Source organism: Colobus angolensis, unplaced genomic scaffold, assembly GCF_000951035.1.
Source record: "Colobus angolensis palliatus isolate OR3802 unplaced genomic scaffold, Cang.pa_1.0 Scaffold409, whole genome shotgun sequence".
Lineage (NCBI taxonomy): Eukaryota > Metazoa > Chordata > Mammalia > Primates > Cercopithecidae > Colobus > Colobus angolensis.
In genome coordinates, this window is record NW_012117477.1 from 1891686 (window position 1) to 1910424 (window position 18739).

The following is an 18739-nucleotide window of genomic DNA, read 5'->3' on the forward strand; positions in this document are numbered from 1 at the left end:
GATATATTACCTTCTGCAGAGTCAAATACAAATGGTTTGAATTATGTGTTTCCACTTACGTGTGGACCTTTTTCAAGGTATACATTAATTTTTTTTGAAGATTTACAACAATTAAAAACAAAAACAGATAAACTGTGAGCCTAGAAATATCAAAAAAACTAAGAAAAAGGTATCTCATGAATGCATGGCATCTATGTAGATACTAGTCTATTTTATTATTTACTACCAAAAAGTATGCACAAATTTATTATAAAAATTTAAGATACATGAAAACTTGCACACATACACACTTAGAGATCAAACATGGCACAATTCACAGTTGAGAGCAGTGTAAATAAATGTAAAGATGCACTATTAAATCATAACTGTATAGAATTCACTGTAGAACATGCTGTACTACAGTAATAATTTCATGGCCACCTCCTGCTGCTATTGTGGTGGGTTCAAGTGTTGCAAGTGCCTGCTTAAAAGGCCTTGTAATGCTAATCACATCTGCATGTTCCTCTCCCCAGTAAATGTGTATTGCTGTAAAAACTGATCTTTTGTGATTCTTGTGCATTTTTAATCATTTTTAGTGCAACGCAGTAGACCTTGAATAACATGATGGGACCCACATGAAGTGCCACTAATGATGCTGGAAGTGCTCCCAAGATATAGAGAAAATTCATGACATCACAATAAATAGTTGAATTGCTTGACATGTGTCATAGATTAAGATCTGCACCTTGGTTACCCACAATTTCAAGATAAATAAGTGCAGTGTAAGGACCATCATAAAAAAAGAAAAGAAAATTTGTAAAGCCATCATTGCAGCTGTGCCATCAGGCATGAAAACCTTGCACTTTTTGTAAAATTCCTTTTTATCTCATACTGAAAATGCAGCTTTTACGTGGGTGAAAGATTGCTATAAGAAAGGCACACCTATAGATGTTAATATATTTTGAGAAAAAGTGAAGATTTTTCATGATAAAGTAAAAGGAAGGTGAAGGGTCTAAGGTGGATAATTTAATGCCAACAGAGGAATGTTTGATAATTTTAGAAAGAGATTTAGCTTAAAAAATAACAAGATAATAGAAGGAGTTTCTGCTGACCAAGAAACATCAGGCAAATTCCCAATCACAATTAAGAAAATCATTGAGGAGAAAAAATAGCCACTGGAACAGGTTTTTAATGCAGGTGAAAGTGTCTTATTCTGGAACAACAACAAAAAAATGCTTTAAATGACATTTATTAGAAAGAAAGAGAAATGGATTTAAGGCAGGAAAGGAAAGACTAACTCTACTTTTTTGTACAAATGCAATTGGGTTTATGACTGGGGCTGCTATTATCTCTGATACTGGCTGCTAACCCCCAACCCTTGAAGGAAAAAGTAAACACCACCATCCAGTCTTTTGGTTGTACAAGAAAGCCTAGACAATGGGAACCCTTTATATAGATTAGTTCCATCAAATGATTTGTCCCTGTGGTCTATCAGGGGAACCAGCCCCCAATATTTCAACATAGGTTCTTTTCTATTTTCCATAAGTGTCAGCCAGCCTGAGAAATAAAAAGGAAGAGTACAAACAGAAAAATTTTACAGCTGGGCCTCTGGGGGTGCCATCACGTATTGGTAGGACTGTGATGGCAACCTCAAGCCACAAAACTAGCAAGTTTTTATTAGGGATTTTAGAAGGGGAGGGAGTGTACCAATAGGGAGTGGGTCACAGGGATCACATATGCTTCAAAAGGCAATAAAAGATCACAAGGCAAATGGCAGAGCAAGATCACAAAGCCAGGGCAAAATTAGAATTACTGATGAGGCTCCATGTTCCACTGGGCATGCATTGTCATTGATAAACACCTTAACAGGGAACAGGGTTCAAGAGCAGACAACTGGTCTGACTAGAATTTGCCAGCCTGGAATTTCCTAATCCTAGCAAGCCTGAGGACACTGCAGAAGACCAGGGAGTATTTCATCCCTTATCTTCAACTCCATAAGACAGATGCTCCCAGAGCAGCCATTTTAGAGATCTCCCCCTGGGAATGCATTCCTTTCCCAGGGTTGTTCCTTGCTGGGAAAATAATTCATCATTATTTCTCCTATTCCCTTTCTGCAAGTAGAGAAATATGACTCTGTTCTGCCCGGCCCTGTAGGCAGTCAGACCTTATGGTTATCTCCCTCATTCCCTGAAAATCGCTGTTATCCTGTTCTTTTTTAGGATGCCCAGATTTCATATTGTTCAAACATACATGTTTTACAAACAATTTGTGGAGTTAACACAATCATCACAGCGTCCTGAGGTGACATACATCCTCAGTTTACGAAGATGATGGGTTTAAGAGATTAAAGGAAAGACAGGCATACGAAATTATAGAACATTGATTGGGGAAGTGATAAATGTCCATGAAATCTTCACAATTTATGTTCTTCTGCTGTGGCTTCAGCCGGTCCCTCCGTTTGGAGTCCCTGAATTCCCACAACGGTGGTCAGAAAGTACCTTGTCAATAAGAAACTACTTTTTAACTTTTTTTTAAATATATGGAACAATAACCCGGCCACAGAATCTTATGAGATAAACAACAAAGACATCAAAATAATCTACTTAGCCTCAAACACAGGTCCTCTAACAATAATTCAGCTTTTCCATCAGGGGTTATAAGGATCATTAAAGCTCACTACACACCATACTCCATGGAAAAGATAATCAGTGCTATGGAAAAGGACCCTAATAGAAAGAACATATTATGAAGATGCCATTATTGTCATAAAAAAGTCATGAAAGCCAGCAAACCCCAGACAATAAATTCCTGCTGGAGAAAGCTCTGTCCAGCTTTTGCACAGATTTCACAAGATTTATGACAAAGTCAATCGAGGAAATCATGAAAAAGGTTGTGGGTATACCAAACAAACAAACAAAATGTGGGAGTGAAGGATTTCAAGATATGAATCTTAGAGAAATTTAAAAACATCAGAGAAATGAACAGAAGACAACTTGATGGAGATGAGCAATTTTGAACCAATTCCAGACAATGAGGAAGAAGATGTACGTGCAGTGTCAGAAAACAAATGACATTAGACAATCTGGAAGCAAGGTTCTGTATTATTCATAACTGTTTTTGACTTCTTTCACAACATGGATCCTTGTATGATATGGGCACTAAAACTAAAGCAAATGGTGGATATTGGTACTGTAAACATTTTTAGATAAATGAAAAATGAAAAACGTCCTATGATATGGGCACTGAAATTAAAGCAAAAGATGGAGATTGGTACTGTAAACATTTTTAGATGAACAAAAAAGGAAAAAAGTCGACAGGAATCACAATACTTTTCATGAAGTTACACCTAGTGTGTCAGCCTCCCCTGCCTCCCGTTCCACATCCTCCATCTCCTCCACCTCTTCTGCCTCTGCCACCTGTGAGACAGCAAGACCTACTCTTCCTCTTCCTCAGTTTACTCAAAGTGAAGATTATGAGAATGAAGACCTTTATAATGATCTACTTCCACTTAATAAACAGTACATATATTTTTCTTATGCTTTTCTTCATAGCACATATTTTCTCTAGATTGCTTTATTGTAAGAATACAGCATATAGTACATATAACATAAAATATCTGTCAATTGACTATGTATTGATAAGACTTTAATCAACAGAAAGCTATTAGTAGTTAAGCTTTGGGGAAGACAAAAGTTATATGTTTTTTTTTTTTTTTTCCTGCATGGGAATGGGGTTTGTGCCTCTAACCCTTAACCATTATTCAAAGGTGAACTGTAGTCTTAGTAAATATTTGCATTGGCTTAATTTCATGGTAGAAGTGTTTTTAACAATTTATTCTGTGGAATATTACTTAGTTTCTTCTCTCTTCTTTCTTCACTTTCAACTTATCCATCTCCTCTGATGGCTTTTCTAAAACTATAAAAATACTAAAAATTCTTCCATATTAAAGAACTTTTTCTTTCCAGAGAGACCTTGTTTTGGTCTCTCCAGCTCTCATGCACATACATACACACACATGCACATACATACTCCTTTTATGTTGCCCTTTCTGCCCAAAATAAGGGTCTCTAAGAAATAGTTCACTTGCTTGATGAACGAATGCTTCATGGAATCAAATCTGGCAAAATCTCGAATGGTATTCTAATTACCTAATTCAGTATACTCCTTTTAATTATTTAATTTGACTCTGTGTCATCTGAATATGTTGGTCATTTCTTGAAATCAATGTATGTGACAAATTTATTCTATTCTAATTATCATCTTTCCTCTTATTCTTCCTACATTATTATCTTTACTAATCCCATTATTTGCCAATATCTTAATCTGATATTTCCCAGATGTAATCCTCGCCCTTCCCCTTGTCAGTAGCCTCCCTTCAAGTGGCTTCAACCATCACCAGCCAATCTAAATCTAAAGTGTATACCAAAACACAGGGAAATTTTTTCAAATACAATCTTGTATCTCTCTGCTAGGTCAATAATTTTGACTGGGGCTATTGTCTCTGTAACTGGGGGAAAAAAGAGCCTAAGTTATTCTAATATATTTTCTTGCAGAAAAAGCCCCGATATATATGATTATTTCTTTAAGCTCTAAACTGAAAGGTTTCATTGCCTGATGGGTATATTCACTCTAAGGACCCACAGATAGTTTGAAGTTGTATTTATCTAAAGCAGAAATCACCATCACCTCAAATACAAAACTATTGAATCCTCTATATTTCCTACCTCTGTCATTATCCATACAATAACTCAAATCAGAAACTTGGAGGTGTAATTGGCTCCTTCCTACCTCTCATCAGATCTCATGAATTCTATCATCTTAACAAATTTCATATGCATTTCTTTACATTTCTAGTGCTACTTTTTGTTTTTTTAAACAACTTTCATTTTTTGTGAATGTCATTTATTCTCACTTTACTTTTACAAGCACATCACTTTCAGTATTCAGGTCAAACTCAATCCCTTAAGACATCCCTCCTGACGATCCCATGTACATCATATGCTGCCCTCTTTTCCCAAAAATCATATTATTATCTGTGAATCTCAGTATATTCTTTATATTTCTACAATTTTATCCAAAATTCTTCAAATATGTATTGAATATCTCTTTTTAATAGACTCAAAGTGCCTTGATGCAAGCGTCATTATTAGCTTTGGGGATTTCCATTAATTAACAGAATTTCTGATGCTTATAAAGCCATAAACAAGTGTTTGTTACATCTACTTGTGCATACTTGTGTACGTGTGTGTTTAATATTCACATGGATATGACTAAAGATCTAACGTCTTTACAATGCATCGTTGTATACATTGTTTATAGTTTTATATATATCTTTAAAAGAGGTTTGGTATTGAATTAGAATATTTTTATATATATTTACTCTCTGAGATTGAGGTGTTATTTTTAGTTAATATATGAACATCAAAGTGTAAAGCAAACTTACAACTTAATCAATTTCCCATAGTAAATCAATATTAAAGTTAGAAAAATGTCTATAAGACTTTATGTAGTGTTATTTCAAATTAAATAATAAGGTCACAAATATTAGAAATACCAAAACACTTGCCACTGAGCTAACTGTGAGATTCAGGATAATTTTCAAAGGCTCCAGTAAGGTTGTGAGTGCCTCCATTTAAATTCTGCTTGAGTATTTAAAACCATTTAAAACCACCTGTTTGTGCATTCAATTTCTCATGTTGCACACATAAATGTGAGTTTTTGCAAGCAAAAACAGATGCATTCCTAAAATGTGTCAGCACATTTTCAAAAGCCTACTGAAAATGTGTCCTCATATGTCTCCAGACTTTGCTATAACTTACATCAGTGAGCTGTATAAATTGGTTTCTTGAATATCCATTAATGCAAATTACCCGGCCAGGAAAACATCACACAAAGATCTGTAAAATCTCACAAAATATAACGTCTTTCCTAGGAAGGAGATATAAAGAACAAAGTTATGTTAGCATTTTTTATCCTAAGGTGATCTTGGAAGTAAATGTGGTTTATTTTAAAAAGTGCGTCTTTCTCTATGTGTAGATAGTACTTTCCCTCTTACTCACAAATTCACCAGTTGACGTTGGATAAGGGAAAAAAAAAAATACATATATATATACACACACACATACTTTCATTGTTAAAAAAGTATGGAAAATATCTTTCCCTTAGTCTTATTGCAAATAAACAAATTCAAGAAAAAAGAGAAGATTGGGATATGGAAGGATGATTAGTTCTTTAGGGCAAAACATCTATTAGAATGTATTGCAGAAGTTTCAACTATGATAGAGAAAATGAAAAGCAAGGATAGTCAAGCTGTAAATACCATTTGTTTTTCCTTAGTAAGTAGTTCTCACACAAGGTCTTTTGGTCTAAATCTACCGAGATTGCTACTAGTACTAGCAGGAAAAAATAGTTATCAATTCCTACAAAATTCACTAATAGATAAACAAGATGGGTTTGACTGTGCCTTTCAATCTCCAGTGTCAAGGAGCATACCTCTTGCTTCACTCTTGTCTCTGAATTCCTGCTCCACCAAATTCCTGAAGAAAATTATCACATCTCTCTTTTTTCTTCCATATTTTTCTGTTCTTTTCTACTGCATCTTTACATTCTATGTTTAAACAGATGCAGTATCATATGAATCCTTTTTATTTTTTTTTCCAAGTGTAGTATCTGAGATGGTTAATTTTATTTTTTTTCAAAGGTAGTATCTGAGATGGTTAATTTTGTGTGTAATCTCAACTGGGCTACAGGATGCACAGATATTCGGTTAAGCATTATTTCTGGGTGTATCTATGAGAGTGATTCTAGATGGCATTAATATTGGAATAGGTAGATAAAATAAATCAGACTGTCTTCTCTATTACAGATGGGCCTCTTTCAATTCTTTGAAGGGTTGAATAGCATCAAAAAGCTGAGTAAGAATTATTCCTTTATATCTGATTATTTTTTTTGCTGGGACATTGGTCTTCTCCTACCTTCAAACTCAGACTTGAGCTGGAATTATACAATTGGCTGCTCTGGGTCTCTAACTTGTGAACTGAAATCTGGGGACTTACCAGCCTACATAATTGTAAGCCAATATTTTAAAAATAATAATTTCTGTTAAACTATTAAGAAAGAGATTAGATAGACAGATAGATAAAGATAGATAGATTCTACTGCTTCTACTCCTATTTTTCTAGAGTTTGGCACTAAAAAGTGGTTCTAGAGAAACAGAATGTTAAATTTGAGTTTGCTTAATTGATTCTGGGGTTTTTGAATTGGCTATTAACTAGATTTAAAAATACTGATTCTTCATTTTCTAGGAGTAGAGTATTGATAGTCTATAGTATAATATGGCAATAAAGATATACCAAGTATCTCTGTTGTATACTCCTAATCAGGCACTTGGAAGAAGAAAGGAGCTGGGTCACTGGATATATATCACACTTTCAAACATTTTTAGGAAATTAAGAAATATAATGAACTTGACTGGCTTCTCTTAATGTTGTTGCACGAAGTGGTAAAATAAAAAGATGAGCTTAGGAATTTGAATTTCCAGCCCAAGTGCTGCATGAATAACCTAAAATCTTCTGTGTGTGCTCTGACGGAGACCTCTCCCTCCTGTAGGCACACAATCTCATTTTGTAACTGGCTGAATTACAAGGTGAAGTTCCAGCATTGCAGAGTGTTTACTATTGAAATAAGGGCATTCAATGGGAAAGAACAAGATCCTGTAAATAGAAATGGGGATGTGTGGGAAAATCTTGATAAAGCAGTGGACATTGAGCCCCTAAATTCTAATGACTCTTTTTTCCCCCCAGTGGAAAAGGCCTCTCTACTTACCCACTCTTAGTGATAGAAACTTCCTCTCCACCCCTACCTAAGAGGATTAACCACTGCATTGCCTGAGAGAACTACAACAGCCTTCCTTGAGCAAGCTGCCATGCAAGACAATGCTGATTTTCTTCAGAATCCACCCACACCAATCTTTATTGCTTCTAGACAAATCCCATCAGGGTCCTCAAACCGAGGTACAATGTGTGAAGCATGAAGAGTTGCACTACAGTCTAATTAACTACTTGAATTTTCTTATGTATACAAGCAGAAATCTGGGGAACATGTATGGGGATGAATGTTATTGGCTTGGGATATTGGTGGAAGGAAAATCAAATTTGATTGGAATGAACTTATTGATATGGTCTCATTAAGCAGATATTCTGCATTTAATGTGGAAGCTCAGAGATTTACAAAGGTTTGTAACACTTTGTTTGATTGACTGGCTGCAGCATAAACCAAAAGATGGTCGGCAACAAACGAACTGGCAACGTTGGGCCTGCATTGGTTTAGTGTAGAGACAAGAATTCAAGAAGATTAGAATGTTAGAACAGATGTTTTATTTAAGACTTACTCAGCCACACTAGGGTGGGTTCATATCTAAGGCCCATACCATTCACCATGACTGGGAGAAATCCATTTGTGAGAGAAGACTAGACATCCTTGAAGAGCTCTATTATTGTTCTTCTCTTTAGGTCAGGCCTTACCATAATTACAGTCACTGAACTGGAAAATCTAAATGCAATGGGAGTAATTGGATCCTTTGGTGTTGGGAGCAAGTGGTGGAACTTACTCACCAAAGGCAAGGTGGGCGTGGTTAATGTAATGGACAGCAGAGTCAAAGCACAATCAGAATAGCCTGACTCATGAAGGCATATGACATTGGCTAGTTGAATATGATGTAATAGAAAAGAAAAGGATAAGAACCTTAGTAAATTCTCACTTGATCTGTATAAGAAGTTCTATGTCTAGTGAACAAAGGCTACACTAAGTAATAAAAACAGAGAGTTTCAGCTCCACATTCAATTTCCAGGCTTGGACAAGCTTTAGAGCCTGGGTCCCCTTAAAAAAGAACTCTGCTATGCTCTAAAATATATATATACTGTTAGTTTTCCCTCCAAATTCCCCTAAAGGAGTCTATGGCCTTTAACCAGAATAACTGTGTATTTGGAAAAGGCAATATTCAGAACTTTTTTAGCCTGCTTAATATTCTGAACAGATACTAATTCTAGGAGGCCCAGAATGTCACTGTGATCTACCAATCAGAGTGGGGGCTTATAGAGGTCAAGTGATCAATGGAATTTTAGCTCACGTTTATCTTATATTTGACTCAGGGGGTTCCCAAACTCATCCTGTGTTTTTTCCCCTGGTTCCATAATGGATAATTGAAATAGATATCCTCAGTAACTAGCACAATCTCTTGACTTATGAAGTGAGGGCTTTGTGGTGGGAAAGAACAAGTGCCTCACTTAAAAAAAAAAAAAAAGTAAACCAAAAGAAACACTGCATTCTGGAGAAATTGCAGAGATTAGTGCCACCATCAAAAACTTGAAAATGCAGGAGTGATGATTCCTACCATATCCCATTGAACTCATTTATTTGGCCTGTAAAGAAGGTGGATCTTAGAGAATGACAGTAGAATATAATAAGTTTAATTAGGCAGTGACTTCAATTGCAGTCACTGCACCAGATATGATTAGCACCATACCAGGTATGGTGCTATTAATCAGGCAAAGATTTTTTCTTTATACCTGCTAGTAAATACCACCAGAAGAAATTCACTTTCAACTGCAAGGCCAACAATACACCTGCCCAGTCCTACTTCAAAGATATAGAAACTTTCAAGTCTTATGTCATAATTTAGTTCACAAGAATCTTGATTACCTTTCCCTTCCACAAGATATCACATCAATTCCTTATATTGATTTTCTGCTGGTTTGGACTTAGTGAGCAAGAAGAAATAATATCTCTAGACTTATTGGTGAGATATTTGCATGTCAGAGAGTGAAAAAATAGTTTGCCTGATAAATTCAACAAAAACCTAGGGGATTTCTATGTCAGTAAAATTTCTATGGATCCGATGGTAATACATCAGAATCAAAATATATTTTCTTGTAGACTTATTTAAAATACCTCCTTTTTTGGATCTTCTTTTCATCAGGTTGTCTTTAGATTTTTCATCCTTGTTCCAAAACATTTTTGAGTCTTTCTTTTGGGGTATAACTTGGTATGTCAAGATACAACCAACAAAGAGGCATAGCATCTAATGGTCCTTTCTGGATTTTGGAGACAATATATTCTCATTTTGGTGTGTTACACAGGCCTATTTACCAACTGACTTGAAAAGCTGGTTGTTTTGAGTAGGGCGCAGAACAAGAGAAGGCTTTACAATGGGTTCAGGCTTCTTTGTGTACTCCTCTGCTTCTTGGTTCATAGTATCTAATAGATTCAGTAGTGCTTGAAATGTCAGTGGAAAAAAGGGATGCTGTTTGTAGCCTTTAGTAGGCCTATATATTTGTATCACAGGATCTTTGAATTTTGGAGCAAAGCTCTGCCATCCTCTGTGAATAACTACCCTCCTTTTGAGAAACAGCTCTTGTCTACTACTAAGCCTTAGTAGAGGGTGAACACTTAACCAGGGTCACTAAGCTACTAGGTGACCTTAGCTGCCCACCACCAAGTTTTGACTTACCCAGTGGTGCATAATAGCACTGTTCTATCATCAAGGGAAAGTGGTATATACATGATCTGTCCTAAGCAAGTCCTAAAGGCACAAGTAGGTGAGATGAGGAAGGCCGAAATACCCCTGATTCCCACTTCGCATACACAGCCTTTTCTCTCCTAGTGTGCATCTATGGCCTCATGAGGAGTTTCTTATGATCAGTTGACAGAGGAAAAGAAGTCAGGCCAGATGGTTCTGCAAGACATGCAGACATCACCCAAAAGCGGACAGCTGTAACACTACAGCCCTTCTCTGTGACACCCCTGAAGGAGAGTGGCAAAGGGAAATTCTCCCAGAGGGCAGAACTTCAAGCAGTACATCTGGTTGTCCACTTCACTTCAAAGGAGAAATGGCCAGATACATGATTATATACCCTCTTGAGGTGGGGGATGCGGGTGAAGAGTCTCTCTCCTCAAACTTCTGTGCTATTGGGCTATAACTAAGATTGACAATAAGTTCATAAAATATTTATTGAATGTAATCATTTAATTAATTTAGCTCAAATTTTCTTTTATTTTCCTTTTATTTCCTGACTTCCATGAGTGGTTTTAACACTTTGGTCTATGACATTCTTTTATACATTTTAAATGTTAAATTCTATTAATAATTTATTATTGTTTCAGTTTATTCTAGAAATCACAGAGGCCCACAGTTTATAAATGTTTACTCACTCTACTAGGTTGATTATCACAGAATAATAATTCTGAAAATGGTACCTGCAGCAGCACCTGGAAACGTGTTAGAAATACAAATTCTTAGGGTTCCCTGCAGACCTACTCTATCAGAAATCTATGTTTTAAGAAGCTCTTCTGGCCTGGCGTGGTGACTCACACCTGTAATCCCAGCACTTTGGAAGGCCAAGGCAAAGTGGGCAGATCATCTGAGGTCAGGAGTTCAAGACCAGCTTGGCCAACATGGCAAAACCTGGTCTCTACTAAAAATATAAAAAATAGCGGGGAGTGATGGTCTGTGCCTGTAATTCCAGCTACCCAGGAGGCTGAGGCAAGACAGTCACTTAAATCTGGGGGTAGAGGTTGCATTGAGCCAAGATAGGGCCACTGCACTCCAGCCTGAGACTCCATCTCAAGAAAAAAAGAAGCCCTCTTGGTGATTCATTCTGGTGCAGACAAAACTTTGAGAACAAGTTCCCTAGACACACTGATTAATATGGGAATTGTTTATTGACACACTGTTCTAAAGTGAAACCTGTGGAGAAGTGAGGAACAGTAGCATGACAAACATGTGAGTTCAGCTCAAGTCTAGCCACAATCTGATTTTCTGCTGCATCAATGAATCAAAATTTGAGGCAAAGGAATAGGGCTCTTATTATTCCTAAATTACTATACTGATCCCAGAGTGAAGGTGTACCCTTCAGGTACTTCCGCATAAGATCGCTTTAGTATGCCCAAGACAATTCCCAGAATGGTGCTGTCAAGAGCTGTTAGCTTCCAGCTCTCACAGCAGTTTGGCTTAGATTCATCACTCAGGGATAGCTAAGAAAGACATGAGTGGGGCACAAAATTGTCCTTTACACATTTTGTCTGAAATTTTTCTCAGAGGAAGAGGGAGAGAATTTGGTTTTTATGCATATTTTCCTTTGGAAAACAATAAAAGAACATTTCATCCACAGACAGTAAAATTCAGAGATAAAAACTTCCAGTGCCTTCAAGATAAGTTTAATTAGTCTTTCAATCAGGTGAATAATTTGCAGTCTTTCTCAACATTTTCTTTAATTCTTGCCAACCCATTTTATCCTGAGTCTTAAAACCAAAAGGTTTTTAATTTTTTAATTTAAAATATTTTTATGAAATGACCTCTTGACCACATAATGAATCTATCCTCTTATCTATTAATTCCTTCAAATCCTGGGTATTTTAAATTGTTCAAACCCTATTTGGTCTTGAAGATTATGCTGTTACTGGTGATTTTACTCCTAAAAGTTGATAGTATGTTCATTGTAGAATCATGAATTAAGCCATAATCCTAAATAAATTGCTCAATAATAATTTAAGCTTCTGAAGGTTTGATTAAGAATGCTAGCGGATTACAAAAAGAATGCTGATGACCAAGTATCTGGAGAGAAAAAGCAATGTCTTCAAACTCTTTTCTGAAGCATCTATATTTGGAAATTAATATTAAATGCTTTTCAGCACATTCCTTTTAGAAAGAAAATAAAAATACTAAAATTATTTCCCAATAATGATTTAGGCACTATTTAAATAATTTTACAAATAAGCATAGGCATATTGCAATGCCTTGTATTAATTTTTAGAACATCTCTCAAAGAGTTAAAGGAAATTTCTTAATTTGAAGTCAGTTTCTATTGATGTAGAAAACCAGAAATTATATAATTCTTCTACTATATTTGTAGGTCCATGCCCCTCCCTTATCCCCTTTTAAAATAGCTACATTGAGTCTCTGTTTTAAAAATGTGTATATATAGACTTGTTTTTTTTCCATAGTCGGAATCAAGATGTATTTTCTTGTAGGCGTATTTCAAAGGCCTCCTTTTTTTGCATCTTCATCTTTTCATCATATTTTCTTCAGGTTTTTAATCCTTATTCTAAAACATTTTTTGCTTCTTTCTTTTAAGATATAACTTGAGGAAGATTGAAGTAAAATTATTTTAGGCACAATTCTGTCTCTTTACTTCCTTGATTTCTCTCAATATCATTTGTATTTTTACCAAAAAGTGTAGTCAGAGAGTTTTCCTGGGTTGTTGCTCAATTTTGCCACTCTTTCTTTTTCTCCCAAACCCATGTTAGACTCCTTTTTCCTCTGTGTGAGGTGGTATACAGGCTTGTTTTGACCATGCACCTTGGAAAGACAAAACTAACTTCAAACATGAACTCAAGAAATGAGGTATGTAACAGATTCCTGAAACTCTCCATTCCCTATATCCAAGCTTTCTCATCTGAATATTGAGGATAGAAAAGCTGTTTGTGTCCCACTCAGATTCCTCTTTCATGGCCAGTGCAGACACAGTTTCCCCTTTTCGCTAGAGAACATCTCTTTGGATGGCAGCCCCCTTTTCCAGGAGGCTAACCACCGCATATCCTTACCCTCTTCCTGGGTGCGCCCAACAAGCCAATGACAGATAGGTGAATACGGAAGGCTGATCACTTACCTATAGAGACTGCAACTCTGGTAGAGATTTGTGATCACCCTGTAGATTAGGCCACGATAGACTTAGCTGAGGCTGTATCTTTCCTCAGTTCATTCTCCTTTTCTATCCTTCCTCCCCCACTACCTTTACCAGATCCCTGTCTCAGGCTTGGCTTCTAGGGAATCTTACCTAAATATATTGCTTCTAGGAGTGGTTCTAGGAAGCAAACATTTAACATGGGATTCTGGAGTTGGATCACTTATGGATCAACAGAAACAAAAATGCTATCACTGATGGTAGATGAAGTATGGATAGATTTTGGCAGTGTAATTGCTAAGATATTCTTCTGTGGTGAAAAATGATGGTCAACAAGTTGATGAGTGTGCTCTGGTTTGCACAATGTCTCTGACCTCTTAGGGACAGTGGAGAAACAGTATTTATAAGGATTGGCATTTGAGTGGCTTTACTTAACACCTGAAGGCAGAAAATGACAGGCTCAGGGAAATCAATCATTAATTTACGTCCTGCTAGCAGAGCTGAAAACCAGGCATTGTGTCATTACTGAATTAAAACTAGTATAATATACTAATTACTGATATTGGTAAATAAGCCACCAAAAATAGTTTAAGTTATGCTCTGCATTCTAAGTGTTCAGGTAAGTGCAAAATGTAGTCCAGATTGATTGCAATCTAAAATCTTAAATGTTCCTGCTGAAAAAGATTTAGAAGGTATTTGTCAAATGTGAATGCATGTTGTGTTCTGAGTTTTAAATGACCATGTTGTCTTTATTTTCAAGAAAGTAAAGGAATGGCGGGCATTTTTTATAACTAAGCATAATATGTGATATCAGTTAATTTTCTCAAGTAGCCCACAAAGGCAGGTACTATTGTAATGACCATTTAACAGAAGAATAATATAAGACAAATAGAGGTATGCAAAAGTTTCCAAAGGTCATGGACATTAGCAGTAGAGATCTAGAACTCAAAAGTAAGTCTTGGTTTCAATAAATGCTATATTGTTTGTCTATATTGATGTTAGCTATACATAGGAGTCTGTCCTTTTCTGAATGGCTGAGGAATCTTTCAAGATTATAGTTTTCATTGTTTTTCTTTGTTTGGCCTGGAAGAAATGTGTGGTCTGCATAATTTAGAAGTTACAGTGTAATATAGGAAAGACTGTCTTAAATAGCCTGAAAAATTAATCTTGTAAAATCAGATATGAGCAATACAGTCCTTCAGGTTAAATACGACAGTGGTCTTGGTGTAAACCTAAGATGTGTCTGGACTTGGAGGTAGAGTGTCCTCTTGGGCCCATTCAAGTGTTCATTTGCATTTAAAGTGAGGGGTTACCTGGAAAATAAATCACCCAAGGAAAAAGAAATTGAGGAACCTGAGATGTTTAAGGACAATGTGAAGACAGGGCTATAAGGGGGAGGAAATTAAACTCTGCTTTGCTCTGCTGTAAGGACTTTTGGGTCCAGCATATGCAAATTTACTTAAATAATACTAAGTAAAGGGAAATTTTGCTGAAAAGATTCACATAGACTGGAAACAGAAAGTCATTCAGAATCTGATACAGCTCTAAGCTTATACTAAAATCTCAAAAAGGAAAAAAAAAACTGTAAAGTATCTTTATATGCTTTTTTTTTTTTTTTTTTGGCTCATTATTTTCTCCCCAATTCCTTTCATAATCCCTTGTACAAATTGATTGGCTTAGTTCATTTGTTAGATGCCTAATGAGCAGAGCATTTTCTTCAGGGCAACTGACCTGTGACTTGCATATGGATAAGATACTCCAACCGATTCAACAAATGGCTACCTTTGCACAAGGGTTTTTGTTGTTGTTGTTGCTGTTGTCTGCTGTTATTTTTTTGTTTTGTTTTTTATCCCTAAGCAAAGCTGTTATAAAGGAATGGTGAACATTTTTTATAACTAAGCATTATATGTAATATCATTTAATTTTCTCAAGTAGCCTACAAAGGCAGGTACTATTGTAATGACCATTTTACAGAAGGATAATATAAGACAAAGAGAAGTATGCAAAAGTTTCTAAAGGTCATGGACAATAGCAGTAGAGAGCTAGAACTCAAAATTAAGTCTTGATTTCAGTTGAAGTCAGTTTCAGCTATAGGTTTTTTTTCTGGTTGGTTGGATTTTTTTGGCAACAATATGACTCAGACATCTAGTATGCAGATTATATTATTCTAATATTTTGATGATTATATTATTTATCATCAAAACTAGCTCACTTTTGAGGAAGAGATGGGTGATCTTAACAATTGAAACAACAGAAATAAATCAAGACTCTCTCTCAGACAAACCAGAATGTGAAGTCAAATTTCCTATGGCACAGACTCCTTTATTCTCCCTTCTGCTGAAGTTTGAGGAAAATAAATGTCACATCTATTTTTTGAGAGTGCTAATACAACATAGTATCATCCATGTTAATACCTGAGCCCAGGCTAGTGGCATAAGGACTTGGAGCCATCTCAGGTAAATCTATAGACCTACATCCCTGACATCACTAAGATATTTCACTGTGTTTTGACAGACAGCAAAATCCTGGACAGTAAGCATTATTAAAGAAGTTATATACAGGAAAGGAAGAGTGTTTCTAAGAAATTTCCTAGTAAATTCAGGGTGCCAGTTGTTTATTATTATAAGTAGGACCTCAAAAGCTTTCTTTGTCCCCGCTTCCTATTGGTATTTGATAAAAGAATGACAGGTGTTTAAAAAACTAAGTTTTGTAAAATTTTAAGCAATTTATAGAAAATCAATAAGATTCAGAAGAGAAGCAAATTCTTCACTGTATGACCTTAGTCAAATCACAAAACTCTGGATCTCAGTAGCCTCAATTAAAAAATGAACTAATTTAATAAGAAGTCTGAAAATATTTACTCTTGTAGGCTAATAACATGATAAAGAAGTAATTAAGTTATTGGTAAAACTGATCCTTATGAATGAGACCAAGGTCACATTTGGAGTTATAATTTACAGTTTATGTTAATCTAGTTCCTCCAGAAAACAAACACCAAAAAAGGATTCAGTGCTCAAGGATTTTATTAAGCAAAGTGCTTTGAAAGAAAGTAAGTCTGGGAGTGCTATTGGACAACAATGCAAGTCTTGACTCAGAAAGGAGGGAGGGAAGGAAGTTTGGTAGTGGTGTCCTAGAGGGCCATAGATTCTAACAAAGTTAACAAGGCTCTCCAGGAGAATGCAAGATAGATGCAGCCAACAGAGAAATCCTGTGCCTTCCAGGAGCAGATGTAACATAGTACTAGTATCCCACTGAGCTTAGACACATGCTTGAAGTAGCCCTTGAGAAATGTGGGTTTAGTGAAAATGTGGAAATAGTTTTAGAAGCTTTGCCACAACTTCTAAGTTCTGGAGTTCTACTTCTTCGCAAATATTCAGGAATTAGTTTTCTCTGGTTTTTCTGAGACTTTCTTCCTGAGGGGAACCTCAGAAGAGGAAACTTATTGGGATAAATTACATTTTTCATTTCTGCATTTGAATTCTGAGCTATACATGGTACTCATCTTCTTCCTCCCCTACTATCCAATTTAAATTCCCCTCAATCTTAGTGATCACCTGAGCAGGTTCTAGGGGTTTGCCTGGTGTTCCCTTCATCACTAAGGTGTTCATACCCTTGATAATGGTACCAGTCTCACTTCTGAACATGTCCATTCAGTTATAATAGGGTGAGAGATCACCAGGAGGTGACCAAGTAGATCTTCTGTGTTTAATTGTTTTTCCTGTCCTCTTTGTGTAAAAAAACACCCTAAAACATGCCTACTCTTTCTGTTAGGGCTAGTTACTTTTGCCAGGATGGTGACTGTTCTTGCTTTCCTGTCCCTGTGGACAGGATGCCGAAGTGCCCTGAAAATAGCTCTAAATTTTAGGTCAGTGGGACCCTTCCTGTATTCCCTGGTAAACATGTGCTTATTTGGAGACCAGGACCTCCAACCCTACAAAGTGCAAAGTTGAGAGGACACAAGTCACAAAATTCCCAATTAGGTCATCAGAGTTCATGATAGAAGGAAGTAGTCCGTCTTCTACCTGGACAATGTATCCTTCCTATTGGAAACATAGAGCAAAAAGAGTTCCGCAGTATAATAAATACACTCTGTCCTGAAGGATGTCACCTTATCCTTTCAGATGCGGTTTTAGTCTCACTTTTGAACACCATTCTTGTGTTTTATGAGCATGGTGCAGTATATGATACAACCACTGAATCCCGTAGTTATGGACCCATTTCCACATCTCTTATGTATCCCCTAATCAGATTTTGTGCTCTTTGTGATTCTATACATATGGACCAGGCATTCCATAAGCTCCTAGATATTAGTGCTTGTCAAAGCTTTGTAGGTTGGAAAAGCAAATTTATACACAAAACAGGCATCTAATCCTATCAGAATGGACACCTGGCACTTCCGAGACAGAAGGCAACCAATGTGGAAAACTTGCCAAAAAGTGGCTGACTCGTCACCTAGAGAAATAATGCCTTATTGGAGCTACACTGTTGGTCTCCAATGCTGACAGGATGAACATTGCAATATAATAATCTCATGAAATAGAATCCACTGTTATCATTCTAGCCTTTCATAATATATGCATCCCATATGCTCTCTTTTCTCAGCCTCTTTTATTTCTTCTTCTACCATTTGTAGGGCATTTTAAAACTTCCGAGAGCCACCTGAAATTCTCGCTAGGAGTTTAAATGCCATGTATTGAGAAAGTGCCCACATGTCAATGAATTCTTGCCTTTCCTGTCATAAATTTTGGCTCCCTTGATCAAGCAACATTAAAATCCAATCCATGCTCACTACCCTCAATCATGGCAGTGTATGCTAGCTAGTTCTTGAAATTCTTCAGAAATACAGTCTTTTGTCTTCTTTATCAGGCCAAGCGAATTCCCAGAGAGGCTGTATTAAAATTTTTCTTTAGTGTTTAGCCTGGCAGCCAGGAGAGCCTGTGGAGGCAGCTCCCGAGGATGACATTTGTTGCCTTTGTAGGAGTAGCTTCTGCAACTTCTTTCACCACAGCTAGCTCTTATTATAGAAAGGGGTCCTTTTTATAGGCTCAAAAAGTCCAGAGTAAGTTGAACAGTCAGCATCT